At 46.6% G+C, this 18,071-nt stretch overlaps 1 long non-coding RNA gene across 2 annotated transcripts; it reads right to left on the reverse strand.

The window, feature by feature from the left end:
• Window positions 1-12,139: 12,139 nt before the first annotated feature.
• Window positions 12,140-14,727, reverse strand: LOC129380753 (uncharacterized). Of its 2 annotated transcripts, none has more exons than XR_008608926.1 (2): window positions 14,243-14,727; window positions 12,140-12,356 (listed from the first exon to the last, which is right to left on the reverse strand). It is a non-coding gene; the product is annotated as an uncharacterized lncRNA (long non-coding RNA). The 2 variants fall into 2 exon arrangements; XR_008608925.1 differs by lacking the exon at window positions 14,243-14,727 and adding an exon at window positions 12,569-12,901.
• Between the last annotated feature and the right edge of the window lie 3,344 nt (window positions 14,728-18,071).

The following is an 18,071-nucleotide window of genomic DNA, read 5'->3' on the forward strand; positions in this document are numbered from 1 at the left end:
TCCTCTAGGCGCTTACGCTCTTTTTCCTCTAGGCGCTTACGCTCTTCCTCTTTCTCTGCAATGCTCTCTAGGCATTCCTTCAGTTCTTCGTCTGCCCCGATCGCTTCGATCGCCTCTATGATCTCCGGTTTTCTCATTGATTCGGCAATTTGGAGGCTCAACTGTCTGGCCAAGCTCAACAATTCCGGCTTCTTTAGTGCCTTCAAGTTCATGGCTGCCCTTAGTGCTGCTAACTCTTCACTCTATAACAACCTTGACGTACTCAAACTTCCGTCAACGGTTAAAGAAAAATCACTGCACTGTACTCTCCCAAACATGCGAAAAGCCAAGTGATATCTTAGTGAAGAAAAGCCGTGCACTCACATATGGGAATATGAACCTGGCAACGTTTAACGCTTGAGCGTTATCTAGTGAGGCGAGTCTAGCAGTGCTATTGGAGGAATTAGATGGCAGTAAATGGGATATAATAGGGCTCAGTGAAGTTAGAAGGCCAAAAGAAGCATATACAGTGCTAAAAAGCGGGCACGTCCTGTACTACCGGGGCTTAGCGGAGAGACGAGAACTATGAGTCGGATTCCTGATTAATAAGAACATAGCTGGTAACATACAGGAATTCTATAGCATTAACGAGAGGGTGGCAGGTCTTGTTGTGAAACTTAATAAGAGGTACAAAATGAAGGTTATACAGGTCTACGCCCCTACATCCAGTCATGATGACAAGGAAGTCGAAAGCTTCTATGAAGACGTGGAATCGGCGATGGGTAAAGTCAAAAGAAAATACACTATACTGATGGGCGACTTCAATGTCAAGGTAGGCAAGAAGCAGGCTGGAGACAAGGCAGTGGGGGAATATGTCATAGGCACTAGGAATAGCAGGGGAGAGTTATTAGTAGAGTTTGCGGAACAGAATAATATGCGGATAATGAATACCTTCTTCCGCAAGCGAGATAGCCGAAAGTGGACTTGGAGGAGCCCGAACGGCGAGACTAGAAATGAGATAGACCTCATACTCTGCGCTAACCCTGGCATCATACAAGATGTGGACGTGCTCAGCAAGGTGCGCTGCAGTGACCATAGGATGGTAAGAACTCGAATTAGCCTAGACCTGAGGAGGGAACAGAAGCAGCTGGTACATAAGAAGTCGATCAATGAGTTAGCGGTAAGAGGGAAAATAGAGGAATTCCAGATCAAGCTACAGAACAGGTATTCGGCTTTAACTCAGGAAGAGGACCTTAGTGTTGAAGCAATGAACGACAATCTTGTGGGCATCATTAAGGAGTGTGCAATAGAAGTAGGTGGTAACTCCGTTAGACAGGATACCAGTAAGCTATCGCAGGAGACGAAAGATCTGATCAAGAAACGCCAATGTATGAAAGCCTCTAACCCTACAGCTAGAAGAGAACTGGCAGAACTTTCGAAGTTAATCAACAAGCGTAAGACAGCTGACATAAGGAAGTATAATATGGATAGAATTGAACATGCTCTCAGGAACGGAGGAAGCCTAAAAGCAGTGAAGAAGAAACTAGGAATTGGCAAGAATCAGATGTATGCGTTAAGAGACAAAGCCGGCAATATCATTACTAATATGGATGAGATAGTTCAAGTGGCTGAGGAGTTCTATAGAGATTTATACAGTACCAGTGGCACCCACGACGATAATGGAAGAGAGAATAGTCTAGAGGAATTCGAAATCCCACGGGTAACACCGGAAGAAGTAAAGAAAGCCTTGGGAGCTATGCAAAGGGGGAAGGCAGCTGGGGAGGATCAGGTAACAGCAGATTTGTTGAAGGATGGTGGGCAGATTGTTCTAGAAAACCTGGCCACCCTGTATACGCAATGCCTCATGACTTCGAGCGTACCCGAATCTTGGAAAAACGCTAACATACTCCTAATCCATAAGAAAGGGGACGCCAAAGACTTGAAAAATTATAGACCGATCAGTTTACTGTCCGTTGCCTACAAAGTATTTACTAAGGTAATTGCAAATAGAATCAGGAACACCTTAGACTTCCGTCAACCAAAGGACCGGGCAGGATTCCGTAAAGGCTACTCAACAATAGACCATATTCACACTATCAATCAGGTGATAGAAAAATGTGCGGTATATAACCTACCTTTATATATAGCTTTCATTGATGACGAGAAAGCGTTTGATTCATTCGAAACCTCAGCAGTCGTGGAGGCATTGCGGAATCAGGGTGTAGACGAGGCGTATGTAAAAATACTGAAAGATATCTATAGCGGCTTCACAGCCACCGTAGTCCTCCATAAAGAAAGCAACAAAATCCCAATAAAGAAAGGCGTCAGGCAGGGAGATACGATCTCTCCAATGCTATTCACAGCGTGTTTACAGGAGGTATTCAGAGACCTGGATTGGGAAGAATTGGGGATAAGAGTTAATGGAGAATACCTTAGTAACTTGCGATTCGCTGATGATATTGCCTTGCTTAGTAACTCAGGGGACCAACTGCAATGCATGCTCACTGACCTGGAGAGGCAAAGCCGAAGGGTGGGTCTAAAAATTAATCTGCAGAAAACTAAAGTTATGTTTAACAGTCTCGGAAGAGAACAGCAGTTTACAATAGGTAGTGAGGCACTGGAAGTGGTAAGGGAATACATCTACTTAGGACAGGTAGTGACGGCGGATCCGGATCATGAGACTGAAATAATCAGAAGAATAAGAATGGGCTGGGGTGCGTTTGGCAGGCATTCTCAGATCATGAACAGCAGGTTGCCATTATCCCTCAAGAGAAAAGTTTATAACAGCTGTACGGGGCAGAAACCTGGAGGCTTACGAAAAGGGTTCTACTTAAATTGAGGACGACGCAACGAGCTATCGAAGAAGAATGATAGGTGTAACGTTAAGGGATAAGAGCAGATTGGGTGAGGGAACAAACGCGAGTTAATGATATCTTAGTTGAAATCAAGAAAAAGAAATGGGCATGGGCAGGACACGTAATGAGGAGGGAAGATAACCGATGGTCATTAAGAGTTACGGAATGGATTCCAATGGAAGGGAAGCGTAGCAGAGGGCGGCAAAAAGTTAGGTGGGCGGACGAGATTAAGAAGTTTGCCGGGACAACATGGCCACAATTAGTACATGACCGGGGTAGTTGGAGAAGTATGGGAGAGGCCTTTGCCCTGCAGTGGGCATAACCAGGCTGATGATGATGATGATGAATCCTGACACCTTCCTTCCGAACGTTGTCGCCAGGACGAAGATGCCACGATCTCGTAGTTGTCCAAGTTGGGGTCTCCAGAGTTGCGTATCCCAATCGCTGCCAGCCAGTTTGTTGCGTACTCCAGGGTAGCGTATCGTACTGCTGCCGAGTTGAGCGACGCCTGCCTGTCGACGCTCGACCGACGTTACTCTTGGGTAGCGTGGCGTTGTCGGCGGGCTGCAGGCATCCGGTAGACCATGGCGACCAAGCAAGGACGAGACGATTTCTAGTGCGAAACTTGCACGATTTATTCAAAGGTTGGTGAAGGATGGAGAGAAGAGAATGAAATGTTAAATAAGGTACATTTCGGAGCCCCTTAAATAGGCTCTCTACAATCGTGGGAGGGACCTTGCTTCCGTCGAAGTCACGTGACCAGCACAGTCTGATTCGCGGAAAGAGGGCCCCGCCTCCGGTTATACCAAGCATCTGGTTATACCAAGCCTCCGGGAATTGTAGACGCTTGTCCTCTTTTGCGCGCTGCTGGTTCGTGAAAGTTCTCCTGTAGTGTTTGACAGTTCGAGGAAAGGGTCCCTCTAAAGTCGCACACACACACAAAAGAGGCCTGTAAACACTGCGGGGCTTCCGCCAGACCGGCAGACACTCGAGATGACCATGGCGAATTAGGAAGTCACCCTTCCTTCGTTTCGATGAGGCATGGTGGGCGAAAATCCTTTTTGCACGGCGTGCTAGATGCCAACCGTAACGTAGGAGACAGTTCAATTTCACAGCCCGAGTCGTCTCGCACCACCAAGAATCTGGCGTCTCTCGGTGGTGTAATTTTGCTTCGGGAAATTCTTTTATACTTCCATATCACTAATACTGCTTCGCCTTTCCGGAGAAACTAGCTACCCGCCGTGGTTGCTCAGTGGCTATGGTGTTGGGCTGCTGACCGCGAGGTCGCGGGTTCGAATCGCGGCCACAGCGGCCGCATTTCGATGGCGAAATGCGAACACACCCGTGTGCTTAGATTTAGGGGCACGTTAAAGAACCCCAAGTGGTCGAAATTTCCCGAGTCCTCCACTGCGGCGTGCCTCATAATCAGAAAGTGGTTTTGTCACGTTAAACCCCATAATTTATTTCCCGGAACAACTGCCCCAACTGGAAAACTCCGGACGGGGCTCGGGCCCCAGAGCCTCCCCGTAGTCGGCGCCTATGCATGTGTGCGTAAAAAGCAGGCGTGCTCATGGCTTATTATTGGGTTTGCGTGCCCCTAAGTGCGCGTGCTGTTTTACAAGTGGACTGAATGTTGACCCCGCGTTCATTGTCCGAGAGCCGCAAACTGGTTGCCACCATGACAGCAGAGCTGACGTCGCGTACGGGGAAAGAACCAGATGACTTGGAGAGCAGCGTTCGCTTTGCTGCCGTAGCTGCCTAACGCATTGTTTCTTTTCACATTTTTTCTCTTATTGGCCTAATGCCTACAAAAATGTAAAATAAACTGAAGTTAATGTTCCCTCCTCGAGCTTCTGCATCCCTTCGGCACGCCGGATCTCTGCATGTCTGGTGTAGGAGTTGGAGGTAATCCCACCACTGCCACCAATTGTAGGAGTTGAAGACGGACGTCGGGATGAAACACTTGGGAGGGTTTAATTACATTATTTACAGTGAGAGTCAATGAACAGCCTTAAAAGTCATTACGGGCCGGCAGCAACTCGGACGCTGCGGCCCGTCGCAAGAAGTTCGAAAGAGATTAATCAGGTAATGCTCTAGGAATGCTCTAGGAATGCTCTCCTGCTGCTCCCGGTCTGCGTCTTTTAAGCCCTTCGGTGTCTTGGCTTAAAACGACGTTCGGCCAATGGCCGAGCCCGCTCAGATGACGCCATTTTCGGCCAATGGTAGGCGCCCGTGCGATGGTGTCATACCCGGCGAAGAGAGTCGCCGCTTGGTTCCCCTGCGGTCTTGCCTTGCTGACTTACAACTCGCCGTCACAATAGCCAGGTGGGGGCGACGGCGGACCAAGGCGAGCGGAATTTCACGGTGTCTTACTTCTCCCTGCGGTCTTGCCTCGCTGGCTTGCAACGCGTCGGCACAATGGGCGTATGGGGGCTACGCTGCCAGGCCTTCCCGGTACATCACAGCCGTCTTGCTTCGGGACCCACTTTACTTGCAACAGTGCCGGGCTATCCCCTCGCTTTCTGGAAGAGTCAAGCATTGAATAGCTCCACCGGCGGCGTACGAAGTGAGGGCCTTCAACTGGTTTGCACGTGCGCGCCTCTGGAATGTGGCATCCGTGTTTCTGCGCTCCTCAATTTGCTGTGGTGCGATTTGATGTGGTCTGTGGAACTCGAAGTAGGCTCAGGAAACGGCCCCGTATCTAACACTGGCCAGAGAGCGTTGGAGGTTTCCGGACACCAACCTGGTAGAGAGCATTACCGGACGTACAGGAGGAAACTCCCCGACCTCTCCGGAAATTCAATAGCCTGCATATAAGTCAGAATTGTCGATACATTTTTGGAGCAATGTTGGGGAAGGTGACCTACAGATCGTATATAAAAGCTGTCAAGTTCCGAATTTATGTACGTCAGTGACCCTTATGAAACATTTAGGCTCATTCCTTAGTTGTAGCTCCCCAAGTCAACTTTCCTGCATGATAATTCCGTCCATATCAAAGGAAGAGCGTCTTGTATATTGCGGTGATAATATTGGTAGCTGCAGGAACGAAGCTAGCTGGCGTATGCAGGGTGCGCATCGTCAACGACGGGGTGTGTTCATTAGGGGGGGTGTCAACTATTTTTAGTTTTCAGCGAAATTTTTTATATGAGGTTGGAAAATGTCTTTGTATCAACCTTCGTTTTGTGGAACTTAGCACAGATATTACACAAAAACTCTTCACGGAGTTTTCTAAGCATGCTGTTATGAACGGCTTGCATGGGTACCGACCTACAAAATTTTCCAAGCCAGCCGCAGCTGCGGGGGTGGCGAGCTTCCCAGAAGCGACCATAGAAGCCTTCCCCACCTGCCGCGGCGACTCGTTTTGTAGGCACGACGGTGTGCCGCATTAACACCCCCTCGGCGCCGCTATGACTAAACGCCGTCGGCGTACCATGTACTGTTCGTGGATTCGCAGTGGCCGCCACGGCTTGTTAGAAGCGGTGGAACTCCTGGGAGAAGATGTCTGGCGGTCGTCTCACGGGGCTTAGAAGTCATAGACAGACGCGGCGGCCATTGTCTGCGGAGTCAACACTGGGATGAAGAGGCGCCTGCTCGGTGCAAAACCCGTGTCTGCGAGAACCCACTCACCTCGGCGTGGTCAGTGAAACCTGTGCGGAAGTGTGTGTAAACCTTCCCCCTCAACGGCGGAACGGCTACAATGACTTTGGACGCTCCGAATTGGTTGGGTGTGAGCTGCCGTTTTCTCTCACCTAGGGATGTAGGGAGGACATAGTGTATTTAAGGAGCCGTCGGCGGCTCCTCAGGGTGCTTTCCTCTTTCAGTCATGTTAGACTGATGAACTGTAACGTTCTGATGTAGATACTGTAAATAAATCCCATATTCCTCGTTCTCGATGAGAAGCAGTCCTTCCCTTCAACAACGTCCTCAGCGTGGATGAGTTGGACGACGGCACGGGCCAGCTACCATCTATTTCACGCCCGACCCCAACCATCACAATGAGTACTTCCCATTGGCTCATCTCCATGCAGCCCGGTGTCATCAATGTTACGAAACTTTATCCGACCAGTACAAACAACAGCGTTGCGGCGACACAAACTGCTGCCGATGGCGGCAGTTTGTGTCGAAGCTACTGCAGGTAGCCAGGTGCATTGATGACGTTCCCATCATTATAAACCGTAGCGGCTTATCTGTAGCGTTTTATCTTTAGCGTCTTATCCATCCGCGTCGAACCATTATAGGAACAGTAGTCAACTGCATTCCGCCGGCGTCTAGCGCGGCCGCGAGCGTTGAAGTGAGATGCCAGTCGAGCAATTTGCTGCGGCAATCGATGCTTCGCCTTTCGGGTGAAACTACGACTTTTCACAAGAAATGCAAAGGCAATTGGCTAGCAATTCTGACCACCATTTGCTGCTGCTCATGTGCACGTGTTCATAGGCAGAAATTCTAAATTTTTCCGGTGGTGGAGGGACCAGCTTAATATAACGTTCCCCGTGTACATGAACGGTACACCAGCCCAGTGGGAAAGCGCGATGATGTCACTGCAGTGGATGAGCCAGCTGGTTATGTTCAGATGAGAAGAGTCGCAAAACAGGTCCCGAACATAGTTCATTTTCACCTAAATGTTTATATTAGGCATAAAAATTGTTCCACTCCGTGGAACTGCGACTTTTCTTTTGACAAAAAAAATCTTACAAGATGCTAAAGTCTCGTTATCGCATACCACTATAACCTCCTTGCTCAAAACATTGCGAACTTTAAAAGTACGTACAGTGTGCTACACGTCAACGCTTTTACTCCACGTGTATACCACTTCTTACACGCAGTTAAGACAGTTTGGAAAAACACAGCGAATGTTACTTTTTGTAAGACAAGGCGGAAATTGGGGGTTTTGTAACCAATTTTGATGGTAGTTTAAGAAAAAAGATGCAACTCTAAGTATTTTGCGTGCTTGTATGGAACGTGTGTCTCACAATACGGCTTCTTTGGACAGGACTGCATTATTCAGGAGCGTAGCCTTTGGTGATCCCAGCAGCATAAATAAAAAACTACGCCGTTTTAAGAGGAAGGTTTAGGTCGGGAGCTCATATATCTACATACATGGGATAGGAGAAATCGAATTTTTTTTAATTTCTAAGCACATACTTACAGGCCCCAAGGGGAGCATTGAGTAAGGGGGGCGTCGTTGAACAAATGACAACAGAAAACCGATACATGAGAGCTAAGAATGTGAGAGGTAAAAATGTTTAAAATGATAACGTGCTTGCAAAACAGTGTTACAAATAAAAACACTAGCGCAATACAAAGAGTTGTCAGGAAAGGAATGAAAAGTACAGATCACGGTAACATAAAAAGCGGCGCTGAATTCACTCGCGCCAGAATAAGAATGGGTTTGACGCAGTGGTAACCACTGCGCCAAGTTAGGTTTGTCGCATTTAAAGAGAATGTTACAATCTAGTGACATGTTGGTAGAGAATTTTCGATTTTTGCCGGCGATTAAAGAAAGTGTTCAGAATTGCGAATTTTAAAGCTATCAAGTTTACAACTCTAACTCGGCAATGAAAAACGAAATCACAATTATGTAAATTGCATCTAATAGTACATCTAAAGCGGTCAAAATAAATGTTTATACATGGCTCTCAAATGTACCACTAATATGTGACTTGGAATTTCGCAAACTATTGTAAATAATGTCACAAATCCATGCAAGATATAAATTGATAGACCAAATTTGTCCTCTTTGGATGCTCGAACGCATGCGCAGTTTAAGGAACTGCGATATCTGTTCTTGGTGCATAGCTACGAATTTGTAAACTTATTGTTTCTATTTTATAACGATAGCAAATATATAGACATTCCAGGCGCATTTCTGCGATGGGCGACGTAGCGAGGTTCCGTAGAAAGTCCAAAGGCGATAAAATCTTCGCCGCGCGCCGTATGCTGTATGTGCGAGTGAAAGCGTGCGAGGGTGAGTACGCGATCACTGCTCAATCTCGCGCACGCAACGGCGGAAAGCGAGGAGGAAGCGCGCCGCCTTTCGTCGCCTGCAAGGCTTCGGGAGTAGGGAGGGGGGGGGGGGGGGGGGCTGGGAGCGTTCTACTCTGGTGCGACGGGTACAGAGTCCGGGCTGTGTTTTCGAGGCGTAGTTCGCGTTGATGCGAGTGGCAGCGCGAAGATCAATTCGCTCGCTGCTGCTGCCTTGTTTCCTCGCTGCACTTACCAATTTTTGAAAGTTCTCTTTAAGAAGTCGGGCCTTAAAATTCCATTTCTGACAGTCACTAGAATTTCGAGACTACACTGGACGTCTGTCTCCACGCGTTATATAAAGCACCCAACGGCGTAGCAACGGCGCCGCCGCAATTCCTGCACTTGCGCGATAAAAAGCAGTAGGAAACCAGAGATGCGCCGAGACGCACATTCAAAAACGAAACGACGCATGATGTTCTTGACGTATTTTCAGTTCCAGCAATCACTTCCAGTGTCTGCAGCACGCAAAAAGCATGACCTTCGAAACCGGAATGGTATCTTTCATGCCCTTCTTTTTTCTAATTTACCATCCACTTTCAAGCAAGAAATTGGTGAACACACCATTCTGTAAATTGCATTGCGCTTAACGAACGGAGCAAGGAAAAAAAAAATCGACCACGCTAGACAAGGAGACACGCCCCCCACCAACCTGCGCGCATCGCTATCATTGCAGAATCCACTCGTGTTCCGCTGCTAGTAATGTATGTCACAAGCTCTCAACGAAAAAAAAAAACGGTAAATGCCAGGTGATCCGAACAGGCAATTGCGCCGTTTTGAAAGAGCTACGACACTGAATCTCGTTCCCTACTTCTTTATTCACCGAGTGACCCGCTTTGCCAAAAAGGCGTTACAGCAGGGGGGTTACAGACTTGAATAAAACAAATATATGCAGCACACTTGCGTCTCTTGCAGCCGGTTCTAATCTCTAATAGTCATCACAAAGAAAGGAATTGTAAAACATACTTGTCCTTGCACGGTACTCTATCACTTTGTATCGGTGGTCATTTCGACTGGATATGTAATTGGTTTCATCAAAATAGTTGTTACGAGCAATTCCAGCGTTACCATGAAAAACACAAAAGAAAAGCTTCAAACGCAGTTTTTTTTTTTTTTTTCTGCGCAAAGAAAGCGATACCCAACCCAATTCCGTTTTCATAGCGGTACAGCTGTCTGTTCGCTTGTACCGCCCTAAAACAACTCGCGCAGCTCTTTTCTGAATTTTTTCGAGCTTATCTATAGACCCAGCTGGCCTGCATCGGGTCCCATACACGCGTACTCCAATATCGGCCTAATACATGTGAGGTAGGCTGTGTTCTTTAAATTCTGGGGTGCCAATCTTAGGTTCCGCTGAATAAAGTTAAGAGCCCTTGCTGCTTTACCAACAACATAATCAATATTGGCATTCCATTAACAACCATGCGATAAAAAAACGCCAAGATATTTGCATGTTGGTTCGGTAGTTATCACGTACATATTTATGGTGTAAGCTGTTTCTATTTGTTTATTTCTCTTTTTTTTTTTTGAAACGCGCATGTGCACACTTGGATTCAACGTCATTTGCCACTTCTGGCACCACCTTGTAATACGAGCCAAATCGTCCTGCAAGGAAACGCCGTCACTTGCGTTCCTAACCTGGCGAGGACATCACAAAGCCACCACCACCTAGACTAATTTAGGTGGGGTTGGCAAAGCACGTGCAGGCGTAGCAGACGAACTAGCAACACGAAGCTCGCGCGCCAGCGAGTGCGCTGGCGTGCGCACGTCACAGTTTTGTGCGATCACGGGCCCAGCTGTGTTTACATTTCTTCTTTGCCCCCCCCACCTCGTTTCTCTCTGAAAATGGAACTTGGACTGGTCGCTACAAACAAGACTCCAAATAATTACCTGTCGTGCTCTGAGGCAAATGATGTTTCGTGCCGTGATTACTGGGTCATTAGCTACTTATTGCAGCGGAAAAAACAAGATCGAAAATTTTTGTGTCAGTACTTTAAAACGCCTTGTAGCCGTCGTGAAGACCGTCTAATGCACCGCCAAATAAGCGATGTAAGACGTTTTCCAAGACACCTTGTAGCCGTTTTAAAAACGGTTGCGAGGTGTTTTTTTGGGGGTGGTTTTACGTGCCAAAACCACTTCCTGATTATGAGGCACGCCGTAGTGGAGGACTCCGGAAATTTCGACCACCTGGGGTTCTTTAACGTGCACCTAAATCTAAGTACACGGGTGTTTTCGCATTTCGCCCCCATCGAAATGCGGCCGCCGTGGCCGTGATTCGATCCCGCGACCTCGTGCTCAGCAGCCCAACACCATAGCCACTGAGCAACCACGGCGGGTACGAGGTGTTTTGTAGCAGTGTTAAAAATGTTTTCCCAACAGACAAAAGAGACTTTTGAAGAGCAAGGTACTATACCTTCTAGTCAATATTTGTGTAACATAGCCCTATAATTTAGTAAAGCAATTTGTTGAGCAGCATTTGTAAATTTGTTGAGTGACAGGTTATTTGAGGCCCCAAGGTAACGCACGTACAAACCATTCAAAGCTCTTTAATAAGTGGCGGCACTTCTAGTCAGGAATCCTTAACATTCATTGCAAGCATTAGCATAACTGTATCGAAAAGCACCTCTTGTTATTGGGTTAGGGAGTAGTTGCAAAAATGACAGCAAGACCTACTAGACATGTCGATTACTATTGTCAGGGGAAGCACTAGCACAAAGATGACATTTTAAGTAGTCTCTAGACGCTAAAATTCAGTAATAAAATTGCAATCCAGAGTGCCTCCTTCCAGATCAAGTGTCCAACGAAATGTTGCTGAGCTTCAGTGATTTGGCTAGAAACGGCATACACTGAACATATGCGACGGTCTGGAAAGACCCACACTCATTTTCCTTACCTTCTCAAGTTTGTTTGAGAAACCTTGTTAGATATTTGCGGATGGACTATCAAGGACTCCAGCAACACTATCACGGAAGTTTTTATTACATGGATGTTTGGCACTCGCATGAATTTAGGAACACAATACACCCGCCTTCCTCTATAGCATTAATTATAAAGGAATTTAATGTCTCCCGATACTTGCTAAATGGATAAACGAATGGGAATGTTCCTAATCCTGGCAATATTGAAAAAAGTTTGGCTGTACTGACAGCACCAATGCCTATGGCCCATTCCTTACAACCCACCATAGCACCACTGAAATATTGGCAAGGCCACAGAAGTGATAACACATTTAAAGCCACGTTTAACATAAAGAATGATTAATCACAGAAATGAAGCGCTAAAGTGGCCAAAGGTTTCAAACAATTTTTAATAAATCAAATCAATAACACCACTACATAAGCAAAATGTTTCTAATGCACCTTCTAGAAATTTGCTTTGTGCCTGTCTGTTATCACACATTGGTCACTTCATGATTCAGGGAGCTGCCTTAGAAAGTTCCACAGGCTGATGCAACCGCAGACAATCAAGCTTGTTCCTAATGTTGCTTGAGCTCAGATTTGGCACCTGTAATTGGAAGGTAAGACAAGATATTAACAAATACATGTTACAGTGAAACTTTATTATAACGAAACGGGACATAACGATTACTGGATGTAAAAATCGCCCTTGAAATTTCCACGATATCCCCGTTTTAAAACCTTGTTTCAACGAAGTAAAATTATCCTGGCAATAGATTTGCCAAACTTGATTTGTCTCCGAAACAAGAAATGCCCCACCTTTGCAGGCTCGATCGCATTCCACGGGGTTCGGCACACACTCACCGCCAAAACTTTCGGGTATTTGCGTTGAACGCGCCGTCAAATACTGCTCCTTCTCACCACTGCGCGTAGCTGCGCATAAGCGGAGGCTCATTACCGCCATCGCAATTTCTCTCCCTGAGGAACCGCGCAGGCTAGTGCAGCTAGGTATGGCCTCGGGGATTGTACCGCTGCAATCTCGAAGACTACGCCTCCTTGTGTGGCACGTGCTGCTCGAACGCGACAAACGTTGTTGGCGTCGCAGCGTGCAACCTATTCAATCGCGTCGCCATTTCGCGATACTAGAGACAAGCCAACTGAAAGCGGAAACGAAACATCACATTGAAACAGAAGGCAGCTATCGTAAACGCAGTCGTGTCAGATGCTAGGAAGTAGGAATTCATGCCGAAATTTTAGCTGTTTTCATTTCAGCGCATGTGGCCATGCAGCGGTTCTACCGGCCGCAATGCCGTCTTCTGTGCGAGCTCAAATTTGTGAACTTCATTACGCGTGCATTGCAGTGAAGGGCAGTTATGAATATAATGAAGTAATTTCGGCTCTCCATTCAACGTCGTTATAAAGAGATTTGATAGCATATGACTGATAAGAGCTCCCACTCATTTGTACGGAAGGGTTGTTTGCAAACAGTAAGTCATAGAAATTCGACCTAGACATGTTGCTATGCAGACGGAATAATGCCAATAATAATAATGCAGACGAATTTAGCCTTTTGTGTAGTCTGATAAGAAGCACCCGGGATACTGACGTGAAATTCAGACTCTTGGCGATAACGAAAGCCTTATCCAAGAAGGCCAGTGTCATGGTCAGAGGCTGGCACGTCCTCCGCAAGTAGGTTTGCAAGCGACATTTTTAGTTTTTACATCATACACATGCTGCCTTAAGCACTTTTCGAAAATGCATCTTTTGTTCAGGTAAACGTTCGCGCACGGCATACCTATACCACGTCGAAAAAACATTTTACAGCATGTCCTTAACATGCACCAGTTCATGCTGCAACGTGCAGGCAGCTACATATATGCGTCGCATTGACTTCATAGGCTTTCAGAAACCTCCATATCGCGCACATGAGCGCTCCGCCATTAAGCTCTGTGCCCCAAATTAACGGGTTGTGTTTGGCATGTTCGCTCGGTCCTAGTAGCGCGTGCTTGGTCCATTACGCGTTGGTGGTGCGTCACGCATTTATACTTCGTACTGACGACGTGGCCTTGGTGGGAGAGGTGTTCGTTAATTACCCGCCGATGCGCACTTCGCGCGTTCGGCACGACAGCTGTGTCATGGTGCACTCAGCAAATTGAAACTTCCTGGCTTGTTATCTGCTGCTTTGCTGGGTTGCATTCATCCGCGTGTGCTCATAACGCAGCGGACTTGTAGCTCGGCCATTTTACTAGCTGCACGACTATAGTGCGAAAGTGAAATTGCTGTATTGGCTGTTAGCATTCCACGCGACTGTATTGCCATGAGGGTTTTTTTTTTTTTTGCCTTTATGTGGCTCGCTTTACCGCTCCGGACGCGTAGTATTTTATTTTTTCGAGTGCGCTGGTTGACTTAGAGCGCCCCGGATGGTGGTAATTTGTTCTTGAGTGCTCGCGCACATTGATTATCGTCCTCGAGAATAATAGCAATGGTTCGCACCGGTACTCTGGAACCATTTTTGATGCGCACGAATAGTGTCCGGCCGATAACCATTCAAAATTATTGTTAACTGCTACAAAATCAGTACAAAGGTATTGGTCATTCTCACCAGTGCACATAGAAAGCAGCTTAATGACGTAACAGTTTGAAGCAGCGATATGACTGGCCCATTGGGCATGTCCGCGTTTAGTCTCAATTTAATTGAGTGCGCTGTTACCGGAAAGCTAATTCTACCACTACGTAGGTTGAGCTTAGCATTGAGGCGAGTATGCCGGGAGAAGGTGAATACGTCATTGCGGCCTTGATAATGAAGTTAACTTTAGAAAACACACGGATGTAATACCCTATTGTGTGTACCTATGTTGTTTGCACATATAAATAAGTAAATTGATAAGTGTGTGCTGTATGTGCGGCATATGTATTTTTGTGTCTTCATTAACTGCAAGTTTTGGACCGAATGAGTATTGCAACTCCGGAACCGTTTGTTGAATATAGCAGTATATATATATATATATTTCGATGCTGCACTTGGTTTCTGACAAATTTACTTGTCCTGCTAATTTAAACCACAAGAATGTATAGTAAGTAGATTTTTGCCGTCTTCAACTTTTTACTCGCATGAAACTTGCATACTTTACAGCATGGTAATAAAATTCAAATTCAATGCTTCATCTGGCTTATATGTTCTCTTAATTCTGGAGTTCATGTTAGAAGAAAAAAGAAAGGACTCCGATCAAAAGGTGTTAATGAGAATTAGACGTTTAGGCTTCTATACGGAAGCCTTGTTCACAGAACAGCTAGCTCGAAACGACGGCGTTCTGAGTATGCAGGCGGAAGAATGCTATCGTTATGATTCAGCGTTTTTCTCTGTAGTCTGGATAGCACTAGAGTCAGATAGTGCTTTCAAATCCAGTTTCCTTGGCAATTATGGAACCCTTAATTGTCTCGGTCAATGACATATTCAAACTGGCACGTGCTTCACAAGTACATTGGAAACGGCATTCTTTTGCACTTATGATTCATTTCGAATTCTCTCTGACATCACACATTTCTTGCTTCAACGCTTTCAGAATTACTGCTTTCGCCGTTGTAAAGTTTGTCACGATTCGCGCAGGGTATTCCGTATACAACACTAGGAAACATCTTCTGCATCTCCACATATACCAGTTCATGCTGGAACTAGTGGGCAGAAACGTGGGCTACATCGACTTCATAGGGTTTCATAACATGTGCATAACAGTTAACGCTGCCAAGGCCTTATTTTCGGGACATATATACCGAAAATAAGGCCTTGGCAGCGTTAACACAAGGTCGAGCGGCCAAGCGAGGTCACTGGCCTGCCCTGACGATGTCTTACGCAACGAATGAAACGTTTGGGGTAACCGCACGTGCACTGAGCGTCCCGATTAAATTTTCCGGGCTCGCTGTAAGATTTTTGCTTAAATCCTGACCACCAGATCTCTGACCGTGACGTGAAAAGATTACGTCCGAGTGAACATAGGCCAAAATTTCAATTCGTTCCAATGCACACTCATTTGAAAGTAAACATGGACACGGGCAATGGGCCAGTCATATCACTGCTTCAGATCATTACGTTATTAAGCTGCTTTCTATGTGCACTGGTGGTAATGTCCAAGAGCTTTGTAGCTGATGTTGTATTGGCACGCGCGAGGAAAGCAGAGACGAGGCGTGGGGCTTGGAGTCTCGGTGCCAACTGATCTTTATTCTTTGTGCGCCGGCCCTCTCTCGGCGGCCGGCTGGCTACGGTCGACTGCGGTCGGCTCTGTTCCGCGCTGGCAGCACCGCGGCTTATCCGCGGCATTTTTGTGTTCACTACAGTTGTACCAGTCAGCAATAATTTTGAGTGGTTATCGGCCGGGCAGTATTCCTGCCCATCAAAAATGGTTCCAGGGTACCGACACGCACCATTGCTATTGTTCTCGATGAAGATAATCGACGTACGCGACCACTTAAAATACAACCATCCGCGGCCATACTGAGTCAACTATAGCGCACTCAAGAAAAGAAAATACCGCGCGTCCGGAGCAGTAGAGTGAGTCACGCAAAAGCACAAAGAATATCACGGTAATACAGTCGCGTAGAATGCTAACAGCCAAGAGAGCAATTCTACTTTCGTACTAAAGACGTGTAGCTAGTAAAATGGCCGAGCTACAAGTGCACTGCGTTATGGGCACCACACGGATAAATTTAATACAGCAAAGCAGCTGATAACAAGCCAGGGAGTAAGCTTCACTTTGCCGAGTGCACCATAACACAGCTGCAGTGCCGAGTGCACGAAGTGCGGGTCGTCGGTTGAGGAACACCTCTCACACCATGGCCACATCACCAGCACGAAGTATGAATGCGTGGCGCACCACCAACGCATAATGGACCGAGCACGCACTACAACGCCCGACAGAATTTCATCTTAAACTACGCACAACCCTGTATTATGGCACACAGAGCCTGACTGCGGAGCGGTCATATGCGCGACATGCAGGTTCCTTCCTCCATGATGCGCGAGCACGTACTGGCGGTACTGGCACGCACGTGGTACTGAATTAGATTAGCTCAGCCACTCTTCAGCTCATTTAGGCTTATGAATTGCAGATATCACGCCACTCTTCGCATGGATGGATGGAAAGATTGATGGATGTTATGAGCGTCCCCTTTGGAACGGGGCGGTGCGTTGCACCACCAAGCTCTTGCTATTATACTGCCTAATGTCCTACCTAGGTTAAACAATAATAAAAAATAATAAAAAACACTATGAACTACCACACCCAAATTTTCTGATCCCCTATTGCGAACTGTGCTTTTGTACGTCTCCGTCTTCTGTCGCGTTTCCCTACTTTTCTTCCAACAATCCTCCAATCGGCTCTTACTAATGCCTATTGCGCACATGTTTACTTTACCACTGCTTCCGCTGAACCCAAGGGCTTCAAGAAGGCCAGTGGTGCCTAAATCGACCGCTGGGTAGACGTCTTCACATTCTAATAAAACATGCTGCATAGTTTCCCTAGCTTTACCGCAGCAAGCACATGCTTCTTCTTCCTTCTTATATCTCGCTTTATAGGTGCGTGTTCTAAGGCATTCCGATCTCGCTTCGAAAAGCAATGAGCTTCCCTTTGAGCAATCAAAAATGGTTCCTTTCCTGATTTCGTTTTTTCCTCTTAAGTAGTTACTCATGGCAGGTTTCTTTTCAATTGCCACCACCCATGAGATTATTTCAGCCTCTCTGACTTCCCGCTTGACTTTCTTTGTTGCTGTGTTGCTCACCCTACAGGCCGCATACTTGCTGGTAAGCTCCCTAGTTCTTTTCCTCCACTGTGAATCAATGTTTTTTCTGTACAGATACCTCAACACTCTCCCAGCCCATTTACTTTCTTCCATATTCCTCAGTCGTTCTTCATAATCAATTTTACTGGGAGCTTCCCTTACTTCAAAACTATTCCAGCCCATATCACCCTGTACAGCTTCATTTCTAGTCTTCCTGTGAGCGCCCAATGCGAGGCGCTCACAGGAAGACTAACACACAGGAAACCCTCTCTCTCCCTCAAAGGCGGATCGGCTACGATGTCCTTGAACGCTCCCAATTGGCCTCGTGTGAACTTCCGTTTTCCCTCCCCTAGGGATCTAGAGAGGACAGAGTGTATTAAAGGAGCCGTTGGCGGCTCCTCAGTGTGCATTCCTCTTTCAGTCATGTTAGACTGATGAACTGTAACGTTTTCACGTAAATGCTGTAAATAAACCCATATTCCTCGTTCTCGATGAGAACAAGTCCCTCCTTTCAACAACGTCCTCAGCGTGGATGGTATGGGCCAGCTAC

This window comes from Dermacentor andersoni, chromosome 1 (assembly GCF_023375885.2).
Source record: "Dermacentor andersoni chromosome 1, qqDerAnde1_hic_scaffold, whole genome shotgun sequence".
In the NCBI taxonomy this organism is placed as follows: domain Eukaryota; kingdom Metazoa; phylum Arthropoda; class Arachnida; order Ixodida; family Ixodidae; genus Dermacentor; species Dermacentor andersoni.